At 46.0% G+C, this 15,900-nt stretch overlaps 1 protein-coding gene across 26 annotated transcripts in view; it reads right to left on the minus strand.

The window, feature by feature from the left end:
* Positions 1 to 15,900, minus strand: part of NRXN3 (neurexin 3) — a 1,600,055-nt gene that overhangs the window by 1,483,672 nt on the left and 100,483 nt on the right. The gene's annotated exons all lie outside the window — the stretch shown is intronic.

Raw genomic sequence — 15,900 nt, forward strand, 5'->3', positions numbered from 1 at the left:
CCCTCCGTTGGAGGACAGCCTTCTGTTGGCTGGACTGCTCAGGGCCTCCTCGTGAGAGCCCTCCTCTCACCACACTGCTCCATGCGATGCTTAGGTTTGAAATAAATCTATTAAAGATTAGGTCCCTCGGGAAGGAGACTCAAGGGGCGAGGCCAAGCACATCCCCTTTCTTTTAAATGGCTTTTTGCAGTAATACATGGTCACCGTAGCAACTCTGGAAAATTCAGAAAAGAAAAAAGAAAAATCTGTTGTAATTCATCCATCCAGAGGTTCCTGCCCAATTTTATTTTTTAGGTACTGTATTCTCTTCTCCAAAAATGGAATCATGCTGGACATATTAAATGAGTTCGTGCTTGCAAGGGCTTCTCAAGCAACCTGAAACTACTTCCCCCTCTCACCTTTTTCTTAGCCCAGGGACAACCACACACCCCTGCCCTCCACAGCCTCCACCCCCCTCCCCCACTATCATGTCTCAGAAGGTCTCTCCCCTAGATCAGGGAGACCAAGCCCAGCACTGAATGGGTTAAATAAGGTACACAAAGTCCCAGCGAACAAACAGCACAACCTCTGGCTGTGTTCTTAAGGAATTCAAACGAGGCTATTAAGAGCTCATTATTTCAGGGGAAGTAAGCTCTGATAAATCTGTTAAAAGAAAAGATTTCCAACCTGTGTCCAGAAGCGCCAGTTTGCCCTCCCATTGCTTTTATTATTTTGATAAACTGCAGGTCACCCCAGAGAACATTTACCCAGAGTGAAATTCAGAGATATACAGGATTAATAAAGGAGAAAAAAAAAAATCTCTGAAGTATAGAAATCCCCAAATGTTTTTGGAGATTACAAGAGATTTAGAAAAGTAATCAGAGGAAAATATGGGTCAAGCAACTGACTTTTACAAAGATCAATGATATATTAAATATATAGATACCCGTGCTGTAAATGTCATGGAATCTAGTTTTTAAACAAATTTCATTAAACTATAATCATATTTTAAATGCACATTTCTAGCATTCATTTCTTTAGGCCCTGGATTAACACTCACAGAGGAATGGAAACATGCCAAAGTAAGTCGTTCTCATGATTTGTTTAGTTTAAAAAAAAATTTTTTGGCCCTTTTTGGGAAAAGATGATAAGGAGAGAGAACAAAGGGCCCTACCTTTGGCTAAGAGAAACCTGAGCAGCGTCACTATTCCTCAAATGCCTGGTATTTCTGGAGGAAGCCAGAGCCCTCAGCATCCAGATCAAGAGCACTATAGGGGAGAGGCTGAGTAGCCAAGCAGCGTGTATGGAAAGATGGCTAATTCACAGGAGGGTTGTAAGAATTAAGAAATGAGAATAAGGGGGCGCCTGGGTGGCTCAGTGTGTTAAGCCTCTGCCTTTAGACCAGATCGTGATCTCAGGGTCCTGGGATCGAGCCCCACATCGGGCTCCCAGCTCAGCAGGAAGCCTGCTTCTCCCCTCTCTCTCTGCCTGCCTCTCTGCCTACTTGTGATCTCTCTCTCTATCAAATAAATAAATAAAATCTTTAGGAAAAAAAAATTCTACCAAATTACATATTAAAAAAAAAAAAAAAGAAAGAAATGAGAATAAGAAGATCCAAGGAGATACCTAAGAGTAAAAGAAGGGGTTAAAAATGAAAAGAAAATAATACTGTATTATGTATTTGCAAGTTGCTAAGAAAGGACAGTTTAAATGTTCTCACCACAACAAACAAACAAACAAAACACAGGGATTCTATGACAGGATGGAGTGGTAAACACTCTGGTGGTAACTGTTCTGCAGAATTTAAATGTATGAAATCAACATCTTACACCTTAAACCTACGCAATGTCACACATCAATTCTATCTACATACAGCTGGGGCGGGGAGGGGGTTAGTTTACTTTTTTTTTCCAAATTCAAAAATGAAAGGACAAACATTTCATACTCCCAATGAAAGATGTTTAACAGCTCAGAGAAGGAGAAGTATAGCCTTTTCCTTTTTTGACTCAAATAGAGATGTCAAAAAACTACTGAATGAAGAGTAAACAGGACATTTGGCCTAAGGGGTATGGGAAGCCCTGGAGAAGGGGAGCCCCGTCTAGGGGCTGCATGTGTTTCTTTAAAGCCATGTTTCCCAAAGTGTGTTGCACGGACCACCTACATCAACAACCTGGGAATGTTTACTAACAGTGAAGATCCTAGGCCCCCACTGAGGAATCTAATAACTTAGAATCTTGGGGAAGAGTTTGGGGAAGGATATGAATTTTAAGCAAGTTGCCCAAGTGATTCCCATGCTCACTAGAACTTGAGTTGCATATAAATCAAATTTTGGTAAATTAAATTGTATGATAAATGCACTAAGAGGAATTGGTTAATGGAGCCCTTTAGTGAATCCTTTTGTAAAAGAAGGAATACTTTTTTTTTAAGAGTTTATTTATTTATTTGACAGACAGAGATCACAAGTAGGCAGAGAGGCAGGCAGAGAGAGAGGAGGAAGCAGGCTCCCCGCTGAGCAGAGAGCCCGATGCGATGTGGGGCTCGATTCCAGGACCCTGAGATCATGACCTGAGCCGAAGGCAGAGGCTTTAACCCACTGAGCTACCCAGGTGCCCCAAAGGAGGAATACTTTTAAAATGCAAATAACCCACCACCTGTGTTTTTTAAATTCAAATATGTACTTATCAGGCTTTATTAAGCTACATATGTAGCTGCAGTATTGCAACTCCAATGTTCCTGTTCTTCAACTTGTGAGAATCTTAAATAGAAATATTAGGCCAAGAATGCAGATCTGGGATCCTGATGTTAAAACTGGTTTTGCAGGCATTGAAGCAAAATGGACAAGAAATGGGAAGGTGGAAGGGAGAAAAGATGCAACTATAATATGGTTTAAGTTTTGCTTTTGGAGAAGGAAATTTTATTCCACTTTCAAGAGCTTTTTCATCAGTATCTTCTCTAGTCCGAATCTATCCTCAAAGCTTACAGAATTAAGAACTGGAAGCCAAGAACTCCAGAGTTCCTAGGTCTATTCTGAAGTTGTTTCTGTCCCCTTCTATCTCCAGACACTCCTCCCTGCTGTTGAAAATAGCAGGCCCTCCCTCCAAATGAACGGAAGAACCAACAATCCACCAACCACGGGATTCAAGCACCTGGCATATGCAAAGACTGGATGAGGTAGTGGATATACAGAAAGTATGGTAGATGGTCACTAACCTCTAGGAATTTGGAGTCTAAGTAGGGAGATGTTATGTGTTTGTATGTGCACCTAAGACTAGAGTATAGGGGTTAAGATCAAGAGCCAGATTTGAATCCTACCTTCGGAACTTTGTTACTTTCCAGCTTGTGACCGCAGTAAAGTTGCTCAATATCTCTGCACCTTGATTTCCCTATCTGCAAAATCTGGATAACAACAGCCAAACTCATAGGCTGTTCTGGGGATTACATAAGTGAATATACATCCAACTGGGCCTGTACATGGTAAGGGCTTTACAGGGATTATTGTTGTTATTTTTATTTTTATTACGCCATAAAAACACACAGGTGTGTGTGGCCAACAGCTCGCACAATGCCTGACACACAGTTCGTGCTCAGTACATGTTTGGTGACTGAATGAGGAATGAATGAATGAATGGGACATTCCTACACATCCAATGATGAATTCAGGCAATAAAGACCACAGGGCTGTGAGGAGGGCCCTGGATGTACAGGAAAGGTTTTTGGAGGAAAGTGAGATTTGAAACAGATACTGGAAGATGCTTTAGGATTTAGAGAGATGGAGGACACTCCAGGTAACACTATCTGCTCCCAGGACCACAGAGTGAATTTGTAAGGACTTCCCTATTCAGTGTTCCTGGAGCACCTAGGACACTGCCAGGCACATGGTAGGCGTGTAATACATGCTATTCAAACAATAACGACACATATAAACAGTTCATATAAGGAAGAAATGAAAGGTGATCTTAAGGATGAGAGGAAGAACCACTATAGGCAGGCCTTGAATTTCAAGGCTAAGGAAAATGGACTTGATCTTATAGCTGATGGGACACAGTGAGGGTTCATGGGCAGGGGAATGACCCAGGGAAAATGATGTTGAGGAAGACTGCTTTGGCAATGGTGTGGACAGGATAGATGAGAGGGAAAAGAGACAGAGGCAGAAAGATCAGTCACAGGCAGAGGGTCTAGATTAGAATCATGGTAGTGGGAAGGAAAAGGAAAAAAGAGGATCCAACAGGCTTTGGGTGATGGATGAGATGCTTCAGGGGAGGAGTGGATTGGGAGGCTGAGTGAACATTGTCAGAAAGAGGAAGGAGGGGTGGGGTGGGAGATGAACGTGGGGTGCAGGCAATGATGAGTTCTGTTTTAGGCACCATGAGTTGAGGAAACAGAAGAATCACTCCAGCAAAAATGTCTACAAAGTATCTTAAAATGTAGGACTAATGTCTGTGAGAAAGTCAGGACAAGTATCAGGGTGTATCACAGCCCCTTCATGGAAGAAGGTAAGTCAATGTACCCTCCAAGAAAAAGGGGCTCAAGGACTGAGTCTTAACTGGGGGAGATGGGATAAGTATTAGGGTACTTTGGAGTTCTTTTTTTCCCATCGTATTCAACATTAAAATAAAATTTTATATTCAAAAAAGTAAAAGGAACTATATGGCTTTCAAATATAGATACAGAAAATAATGCTCAAAAAATCTCAACTGAGAAGGATATAATTAGTAAGGGAAAAAAACGGAATCTATGCTGGGTGTGTGTTATCTGTGTGGCTGATGAGGAAGGGGTAAAAAGTAAGATCGGCCTTCCCATCAACCTCAGAAACAGGTGGTCAGCCGCAGCCCTCTGGACTACTTAGCCAGCCCTGGGACGAGCATCTGGCTGGGTCTGGAGTTTGGCATTTATTCTGGGTGTGATGCTCAAGAGAAGAATGGCCTGGAACAGGGACTTAGGGAAGCAAAAGGGACAACATCTTTCACAACAGTCTCACCATGGGCTCTGGATTTGAATAGATCCACAACTAAAACTCAAAAGCCAGCTCCATAAAAGTTCACCTACTGGAGGAGGGTAGGGAACAGGAGGTAGACTCGGATGAGCCTTTGACAGGTTGGATATTGAGAACTGCCAACACTGAATTCTTGTGGAACTATAATGCCTTAAAAAAAAATTACCAAAAATTTGAAAGCAATGGACGTGTCCATCTAGATGTCACGCCCTGACAGAATGCTGCCCTAGCTAGATCCAGGGACCATTCTGGATCCCAAAAAGATGTCTGCTATGTATACCCGTCCCCTCACTCTTTCTAGTGCTTGATTCCACCCTTCTGGTGCCTACCTATCTCTGTGCAAAGGTTCTCAGGGCAGATGTAAGAACAAGAGAAAAAGGTTGCCAGTAGGTAAGATACACAAATTGAAACTGCCTTAGAACAGACTGCAAATCATATGTAAATTATATGCAAAATATACGTATGGCCCTCTAAACTCTGCTACATCCTTTGGGAAAATCCCCATGGAGATAGCAGCTTTTGCAGCTTGGGAGAATGGAAATGGCTATGAAAGCAAAGTCATTTATAAGCAGCTGTGGCCATCATGAAGCCTGTCATGAGAATGACTGATACAGAGAATAGAAACCATTTACTGAAACAGGCGAGAGGAAGACGCAGTGTTCAGGAACCAGGCCAGAAGTTGAAGGCCTTCATAATTTAAGCTAATACTGTTTCCCCCTCAAACCTATAATATCCCACCCACCTCAGATGGTTTTCAATCCATCCTACTTTCCTTCATTTTGCCTGAGTAAGTAGGGAAAGTATTTCAAGGGAAGAAGGAAGTCACTCATGGGGTTAAAAAAAAAAAAAAAAAAAAAGATTCAGGGGAAAAAAAAAAAGGGAAGTTATCTCTGCCAAGACTTTTCTTTCATTCACTTTCAGGGTAACTTTTATGCCCGTTTAAAATCCACATATATCATCTCTTTTTCCATACTGAAGTAGAGAAATTAAATGTCACTAATTACTACAAGTGCCAAGTGCTAACATTGAATACTTATGAAGCCACAAGGACTTTTTAAAATAGTAATTACATAAAATCAGAAGGTAATAGAAATATTCATCGATATTTCCAGAGAAACGAAGGAGGTCGTGAAGGTGGTAGGGGGTGGGACCCAATGAAGAGAAGCCACAAGTGACTGTGGCTATAAGCTGACTGGGAATTTGGAAAAGGAGAAAGAAGAAATTCACATGTTAACATTTTAAGCACTTAAAAGAGGAAATTTGGTGATCTTGGGAAAAAGAATAATGACAGCCCCTAGTATCTGCTGATGGTTCACATAGACAAGGAACACTATATGTCATCTCATTAAATATAACTCTGTAAGAAAGGCATTGCTATGATTTTTATTTTACAGGTAAGGAAACCAAGGCCTAGAACCAAAGTCACACTAATTAGTGCGGGGTGAAGTGAGGATTCTAAGCCAGCAGATGGACTCTCCAGACGGTGATGATAACCATAACACTAGCTACCCGGCCTCCTTCAGTGCTGGTGGAGAAAGGAGGAGACATGTCTTGGAGAATTCAGCAGCAGAAAATAGTGCCTGGATACTAACTCAACTTCATTTACGACTCTGGTCCAGCATGATATAAGGAACCCTGTGGGGAGTCCTTTTTTTTTTTTTAAAGATTTTATTTATTTGACAGAGAGAGATCACAAGCAGGCAGAGAGGCAGGCAGAGAGAGAGGGAAGCAGGCTCCCGCTGAGCAAAGAGCCCAATGCGGGACTCGATCCCAGGACCCTGAGATCATGACCTGAGCCGAAGGCAGCGGCTTAACCCACTGAGCCACCCAGGTGCCCCGTGTCCTTTTAAAAGGTCACTATCTCCCTTCCCCTAAGCTCCATCCCAAGATTCTACTAAAACATGAAGCTTTTCCTTTGGGGGCATTTCTTAGGGTTATCAAGCCATCTCCCCTCATTAAAATGCAAATCTGAACATAAGAGACACTTGGGGTCCCCAGCCATTGACCCCGCTCCACATGTGATGTCCTCAGAAAGCCAAACTAAAGATCTTCCTTCAAAGACAAGGGCAGCATGGGGACTCATATGTACAGGAAGGACAGTGACATGAAGTCACAGGTTGAGGAAGCCTGCCACTGTGTATAGCAGAAAGGACTCAGGAGACAAGGCAGGACAGGGGAGAGGAACATTTAAAGGAAGAGTAGGTCTGAAAGAAACCTCCATCTACTTCCATAACTGTGCCCAAGACCAGCCCTTCCCTGGGCAATTCCCTGACATTCGTCATGGACTTCAATGTCCTTGTTCTATCAGGGCTTCCCTAGTAGCTTGTATCAGAACTTAGGCCTGCTCAACATTCTGAGGAGTCACCTGGCTAAAAACATTAATTGGCATGTGTCTGGATGTTGTGATGAACTAAAGCTGAAAGGAATAGCTAATTTGTTAGATAATAAAATCAGGGTCCAAAAGGATACGAGCAGGCAAAATGAGATTGAATCTTAAGGGACAAATGTACATTCTGACACTTAAGCACAATCCCCCACTTCTCCTCAAAATAAAAAGAAGACAATAGTGCTACCTCTTTTCAACATGGAATGTACCAAACCTAGGGTTTTGGTTCAGAGAATGGTGCCATACACTAGGAAGGACGTTGACAAGGTAAAATGTGTCCAAAGGAGAAGAAAATCAGGGAGTCCAGAAGCATGTCACGTGCAGAATGGCTGCAGGACCTGCCACACACAGCCTAAACTAGAACAAGCTAGAAAAAGACACAAGAACTTCCTTCAGGTATTTTTAAAGTTGAACATGCAAGATATGGGAGCAAGCATATTTGGCCAGAACACGGGGTCAAGTAATAGGGGAAGCCTCGTGTGCCAGAAATGCGGTAGAAGAGAGTCAGAGTAGGGTTTTTGGAGATAAACTACCAAGAATCCATTCCAACTCAAAGACACTATGCGTTTATGTATCAAGATGATCTCCAATGAGGCCAAGAAACTATTGGGCTGAATCATACCAAACTGATAATTGACTGCTTTTGGCCTATAAAAATGACTATTTTAAAATGTTCAAACTAATACTCTCAGATCACCACCCAGAATCAAAAAGGTAGAGACTAAACAAAGCTTCTGTCAATCACCTAACAGCGATCTGAGCACTTGGGACAATCATCTATTTACATGTATGTTTCTGGCTTTTCCATGAGCCTTGAGCAGTACTAGGCATGAACTGAACAGTCAGACTGATGACAAAGAGAGCCTGTGCCTAACTCTCCAAGGCAGGAGCCACCCAGGTCCCAGCTTCTGCATTTGCCCTTCCATGATGCCACTGTGTGCCTTTCTCACCACTAAGCCCTTTGTAAGATATAACTATACAAGGGCACTCACTGTTTGCCTCTAGACCAACTTTGTTCCTACAGCCCGGTGGCTGGACTGAATAGAACGTATTTCTTCCAGTGTCTCCCATGAATCACCAATAGCCCCTGCATGGTATAACCATAGGGTTGAGGAAAATATGTAGCACCTTCCCAACCTATTCCATCTCTTGGGGGGTGGGGAGATGGGTTGTGGTTTCCTTGTGCATGAATACAATAGAAAGAAGAGAAATGGAGGCAGTCATGCTTATCACCCGAAGGGTTAAAAGATCAATGGCTATGGCTTTTAGAAAAGACTTTTCCCAAAGGAGAAGTTCTTACACTCCAACTGTCATGAACTTCTCTAAAACTGCTCTTTATTCATAAATGACAGGAAGCTGGAAGGGCAGCTGATGTGCTAGATGAAAGAACCTTACCTTAGAGGTGTGTTGGATTTTAAGAATCCAGGGATGAATTGAACAAAATCAAAGAATGATCCAACGAAGTCAAATAAACCATTTCGCAGTGTAGGAAGGGGAGAGAAATGGTTTAGCAGCAGGGCATAAAAAATAGTCCAGGGGCACCTGGGTGGCTCAGTCATCGAGCATCTGCCTTGGGCTCAGGTCATGATCCCAGAGTCCTGGGATCGAACCCCACATCGGGGGCTCCCTGCTGAGCAGAGAGTCTGCTCTCTCACTCTACCTCTCCCTCCCCTCAACTCATTCTCTCTCATGAAAATAAATAAAAATCTTAAAAAAAAAATAGTCAAGATCTTCAACGACTTTAGTTCAACATCATGCTATAGTCATTAAAATAATAAGGAAAGGTATTTGGTGCCACCATTAATAGATGTAGGAAGACTAGAAAGGGGGAGCAGTGGGATCACTCTATAATGAACTGGCTGGGATATGTCCATAATACTGTTTGTGGTATGGGCATGGTTTGTGGGAAAGGATGCAAAAAAAAAAAAAATTTTGTTTCAGAAAACAATGACCTGGATGAAAGAACTTAAAACCCTTGTATGAGAATGCCCAAGGAAACTGGAGATGTTTTGGCCTTTAGAAAAAAAAAAAAAAAAAATCCTTAAAGACCAAAAGCCCTGTCTTCAAACACTGGGAGTGTAATTAGATCTGTTCTGTGTGTCTCCAAGGGCTGGAAGCAATACAGGTGGTAAAAGCTAGAGTGAGTCAGAATAAGGAAGGCTTTGGAACATTCAGTGCTCTTTAGAACGGGATGGAACGGCAAAAGGAGCAATGAGCTTCTCGTCACTGTAGGGGTTCAAGCCAAGTCTGAATGAAACCTTATAGAAAGAGATTCAAACATCAGGTGCACAGAGAGCCTTGAAAACATTTTGGATCCTTTTCCATCCCTGAAATGCTGTTTCTAACAATAAAGTTTTATGAGGACATACAATGTGCTAAGTAGTGGGGACTCAGGCATGGATACATCTCTGTTCTCGAAAAGTAAGACACTCCATGTCCTTTGAAAGCCCACAGTGGCCAGCGAAGAGGCCTGTGGGGGACAATACACAACTGACTGTAATGTATTATGATGATGGCTCTACAAGCCCATCACCTAAGATGCCACGGGGGCTCCAAGTAGGGGGTCATTCATTCCACCCTTCCTTCCACCTGCCCCCCCCCCCCCACTAATGTTTAAAAGGTAGAAAACAGTGGTTAATGCTGGAGCATTAAGTTCCTTTACCTTCCAGATCCCCTTCATTAAAACAGTGGTCCTCCAACTTTGGTCATATCGGAATTCCCTGGAGGAAATGTCTTGCTTTAATGAGCCTGGATCTCCGTTATTAGTTCTCCAGGTGATTCTGAAGCTTACCAAACTTTACAAACCACTGCTCTAAATCCTCCAAAACCTGAGTTCAGATCCCAGCACTACCTCTTACTAGCCATGGGATTCTGAGCCAGTTAGCTCTTCTGTGCCTCCTTCTGGGAAACTATCTTCTCAGGAGCACTGGGACAATCACGTGTAACCATGTATGGGCAGCACTTAGCACTTCTCAGGGAACACAGAAAGGGCTTGAAAGGAGGTAGTCACGGCTCTTATTATTCAGAAGACTGGTATATCTGGGCCTTCTCTCTGCCCCGCCTCCCATGTCTCGCCAATGCCAGGTTTCCAACAAAGTGGCGGCGTTAGAAGACCACCTTCCCAGTGCAGCCCCCGAGACTTCCCTCCACAGTCACAGTCATCTCAGTTGCCCCCCAAGGGACCTGCTGTCCCCAACTCTCAGCTGTGTTCCATCTCCCAACTCCTTCTGGGACCCAGCCCCATAAACTGACAAGCTCAGCCCCGGTCCTTACCAGACCTTGCTAGGTAGGTCTACAGAGGGGGAGGGTCTTCGAGGCTGTCATAACCGAGCTGTGTGATTGAACCGAGTTACATGGAAGTTCTCTGGCCTCAGTTTCCCACCTGTACAAGGAGAGAATTGGTCCAGAAGAGTTTCTCTGCGGTCTCACCAGTGGTATTTTGGGGATACAAATGTTTGAGTGAGACTCTTCTGTACACTACAATGACTTCAGCATGCCTTGCGTGTCCTTAAAGCCACCGATGCCCATGCATCATCGAGCAATAAATGTACACTGCACACGTTTGGCAGGACCAGGGGTGGGAACAGTACTATCCCACTGAGACTACATGATATTTCTAATGAATCCTTCCAGCTCTAACTCTGACTTTGCTGTCCAGAACTGAGAAACAAACCAGGATCCTAACCAGCACCACAGCGGGTCTACCTTGCCAAAACAGTAAAGATCATGATTTTAAAATGTTCTGGAAAAAGGCACTAAGGCCCAGTGGTCTGCTTCCTTGACTTAGCTACAGCCGGAGGCAGGCTGGGAAGCAGCTACCTACTCACAGTTATTCATCAAGAAGAGCTACAGCAGCCAAGGGGGTCTTCCTAGGCCACTGTGGGCAACTGGCTGGAAGCTGATCACTGTCAGCCCAGCCAAGGGCCCCCTTCCAATCCAATTACACACAGCTATGGTGGATCCCCCACTGCCTGCATCCTCCACTGACCGGAGCCCAAGCTGGGCACTGAATAAAATTCAATTACCCCCTGTCTCAGGGTGAACCCCTATACAAAAAGCAGACTTTTTTCCAGAGAAGTGAGGAATAAAACTAAGCGCTGAGTCCCAAGCACTATTTATTCACTGACCCAGTATTGATTATTCCATTCCCACTACATATTGGCACTGATCTGGGCCCAGAGCACAGAAAGAGTGAACAGGAGTGTACCTCTGTGGAGTGTATGTCCTGCTAGAACTCGCCATGAGTCATCTCTTGGGCCAGGCACATCAGGGTTTGCATCCTGCTCTGCCACTTTTTACTGGATAAAACCGGTGAGTGGACATCCCTGAGCCTCAGTTTGCTTGTGTGTGGAATGGGTCTAATAAAATCTACCTCCTGAGGCTGTCAAAAGAATTAAATGATGCACGCCAAAATAGGATTTTAGCCCCTGGCTCAAAATACAAGCTCAATGAATGCCAGGTGTTTTCCCTAATAAATAAAGGAGGAAAGTAAATGGGGCTATTGCCCAAAAGAAGAGGAAGGAAAAGACAAAATATGTTATGGTTAGCACTGGAGTTGGGAGCCTTACATCTTCGGTAAAAGAGAAGGCACTTTCCTGATTGCTGTTGCCTGAGTATCTCAGCTGGAGGCCTAATCATGGATCCTCAGATTGAAAGAAGCCTGAGAGGCCATCTGATTCAACCCCTTCCCATCAAAGAAAAGACCCCTAAGGCCCAGAGAGGTTTCATGACTTACCCAAGGCCACACAACCCCCAGGGAAAGTAGCAGAACCAGAAGGAAACAGAATGACAGGGCAGAAATCTCAGCTAAGTGTTTCAAAGCTGGTACCTACCATACCTGGTTCTGACCCTGGGCAAAGGATCTAATGTCTTGGAGCCCTAGGTTCCTCATCCTTGACGGGTGCCTGGCACACGGTGGGACCTCTGTAAATATCGGTCCCCTTGCCTCCCTCCACTCTTTGGGATTCCTCGGCCTCATTTCAGAGCAGTGCTGGCCAGGATCTAAGTCTGAGGGATCTCTTCACTGAGGACATAAAGAACAGGATGGATGGGAGAGAATATGTCACAAGGGAAGCGTAGCAAATGTCTTTTGAGGGGCTCTCCAGCACTGGGAGCATGCCTCTGAACAGTGTGGGAGACCAAGGCAGGCAAAAGAATGTCTTTTCTTTTAAACTTCTCTGAGGCCATCTTGACCTATGAAATGAAAACGTGTGGAAAGGATCAAATGAACTAACTTAGAATACTGGCTAATTTACACATGACTTACTATGTGCCAGGCACTGTTCTAAAGACTTGACATGCATGAATTCACTTCATCTTCATAAGAGCCACATTAGGTAGGTACGTACTGTCCCCATTTTACAGATGAGGAAAGTGGGACCCACAAAGGGAAGGTAACTTAAACAGCACCTACTGTTCATACTGGGAGAAAGCCAGGATATCAACCCAGCCATCTGGCTCCAAGTCTATGCTCTAACCCAGGGGTGACAAACTTTTTCTGTAATGGGCCAGATGGTAAGTCTTCCAGACTCATCTCGCCACACAGCTACTCCACTCCGCCTTCGCAAAGCAGCCAGAGACAAAGCAGAAATGAAGAAGCGTGCGTGTGTTCTGATAAAACTTTATGAACACTGAAATCGGAATTTCATAAAATATGTGCATCACAAATTATTCTTTTGACTGCTTTCAACTATTTATAACGTGAAAAGCCATCTGTAGCTCAAAGGCCCTATAGAAGGAGGCAATGGGTTGGAGTTAGCCCCTGAGCCCTGAGGGAACCTATGCTATCCCGAGCTACCCTGCCTCACTTTGTAAACTCTTACATGGAAAGTGCCAGAACAGTGATGGCCACAGACTCAATGGTCAGGAAGTGTTCGTTCCCTTTCCCTTCCCTAATCCCGGTCACCCTCCCAACCCCTGTGTACCCGGAAAAAGGCCACATTGCACTGTGTGCCCAGAAGAGACGAGAAACCGGCAGTCATGTGGTAGATTGTGCCTTCCTCAGTAGACACAGCCCCGCTGGCCCCAGAGGAGGAGAAGCCAGACACTTCAGGTCAGTGGGTCTCAAGCCTTGATGTGTGCACACCTGGGTGTCTTGGTAAAAAGCAGATTCTGACTCAGCAGCCTGAGATTCTGCTTTTCTAATAAGCTCCTGCCTGAGGCCAGTGCTGTGGTTCTGGGGGTCAGTCTCTGAGCAGTAATTTCTAGGGCAAACCCTTTGTGTCCATCACACAAGTCAGACACAACAGTGCTGCGTCCTGACTTCAGGCTCGGCGTCCCTCAGGCTGGACTCCCCGGAGACAGGGCAGGGCTCAGGATAAATCACCGGGTCCGGTCTCTCAGGACAGCCCCAAGATGACTGAAACTGAGAAGGAAGACACTGAAGGCAGAGATCAAGAGCGGGCAGAGGGAGGCTCCAGCAGAGGCCAGTCAGTTGCTTCGGGCAACAGCATGCAGGGACCTCCTCTGGGCCCTGGCAGACAGCGGCCCCTCCTCCCGCGCCTGCCAAGGCTCTGACGGACCGAAGCAAGAGGCCTATTTCCTCATCGGGCCTCTGAATAACTAGGGCACTTCCACAAGGTCACAGTTATTCATTTAAATTCCAGCTCTAATCAGCAGGCAAAGCCTGAGAAATTATCCCTTCTGAAGAGAAAGCCTGTCATTGGAGCACCAGAAGCAGCCCCTCGTGGCTGGAGGGAGAGGCGCTGGGGGAGGGGAAGAGAGGGGTCTTGCACCCACAGGCCCCAGCACTGTTCTCTGCCCCCTAGATCCTTCCTCTCCTCCAAAGGGCTTGTTTTCCCCTTGGCAGAGAACACACAGGAAGAGGGAGAGAGCAGAGGGCATAGCATGGTACAGAGGTGGATGGTACTGCCCACTCCTGACCCCCCAGGCAGCACAGGGAGACCAGTGACAAATCCCAATGGGCCAGGGGCATGTGATAAACGCCTGAGAGGGGTCTCCTCCAGGCCACCAATATGTCACCTGGCCTTGGAGATGTCCCTTCCCCACCCCGGGCCTCAATTTCCTCCTCTGAAAAGTAAAATAGTTGTCCCTTTGAGCTGCCTCAAACTTACAGACACACAATGCCCTGGTACTTGTTCGCACACTTTCTGCACAATGAATATTTTTGAGGCCCTACTATGTGCCATGCACTACACAGAAAGTGAAGAATGCAGACCCTGACAAGCAGCGCCCCTGGCCCACAGCTCTGTCTTGGGAATGCCAGAAGAGAGAGAGTGCAAGCTTTAGAGGCAGATGGATGTGAGATCCTGGTCTCGTACTAGCAGCCGGAGACTGTGGGCAGTTACCGACCCTCTCTGAGGCCTCTCTCGTCTGAGAAAGGACGGTAACACCCGCGGGGGAGGGTTGATGTGAAGCGTTAAATCAGAGCGGAGTGTCCCTCCTCTCCTTGACCACAATGGCCTGATGCTACTCTGTTATCCTAACCTCCCAACTCAAGACAGAGGGAGGAGGAGTGGCCGTGGGTCTTCCCACATGGAAGTGCAGGAGGTATGGCCTGTCCCTCTTCTCCTGAGGGTTTCCAGCACAGTCTCTCTGCGCCCCCAGTCTGGCTCCCGGACTTTGGGGAAGGCACCTCCTGCGGGCCCCCATCGCCAACGGCTCCCAGTAGGTTACTTCTCACCGACACCCTCAGCGTGTAAAATTAATCAATCGTCCCTCACAGTCTTCCCGCCGCCCCTGGGTCAACAGTTACATTAGCTCATAAAATCCCCAATTTGTCTTCCTGTGGGGAAGGGAGAAAAAAACTCTGAGAACCAGTCAAGGCGCCTGGTTTCAGAGCCGCAGCCCTGCTGGCTCCGCGTTGCTTGGGCGGCTCCGAGAGGTGGGAGGAGGCTGCTCACCTCAGCCTGGGCTGGGCAGCTTGGTGGCCTCCCGCCCTGTCCTGCCCCAGGGAAAGGTTCAGAACTGGTGACCCACTTCCGGCTCAGAAACCACAAAAACCAAGGGGCTGGGGTGGGGAGACAGAGGATTGGCAATCAGCTCCTGACACCTCAAGGGCAGCAGAGTGGCGGATATGGAATCAGGCTGGAAGCCCCTCTTGGCCCGGCTCTTTGGTGGCTGGATGACCTCAAGACATCACTCAACCTCCTGGCCTCAACTTCCTCAGCAGAAGAATGGGGCTCAGCTGACACACCTCAGGGGGTTATTAAGAGAATAAGATGAGAGAATGGCCGTGGAATTGGAACAGGGCTGTGAGGGACTAGTTACAGGTGCTGTGATGTGAGGGAGCGTCGCCCACTGACCTCCACCCCTCTGGAAAGACAAACAGGAGGCTGTGTGTCTGCGGCAATTCACTCCGCCATACTGTTTCAACCAGGACCAGTAGACGCCTTTGTGAGAATTACAAAAAGGTGCCCTCCCCGCTCCCCTTGGTCAGAGGCAGCCCCACAGTGACAGGCTTGGCAAGAGGAATGCAGGTGGGATTTCAACCCCCGCTCATTCCCACAACACACACAAGTCAACATGGGGACCCCGGGTCACATCTCTGCCAGGAACCAGGAGGAGGAGGAGGGGTTGAGCC

The sequence above is a fragment of the Meles meles genome, chromosome 6, assembly GCF_922984935.1.
Source record: "Meles meles chromosome 6, mMelMel3.1 paternal haplotype, whole genome shotgun sequence".
NCBI classification, from domain to species: domain Eukaryota; kingdom Metazoa; phylum Chordata; class Mammalia; order Carnivora; family Mustelidae; genus Meles; species Meles meles.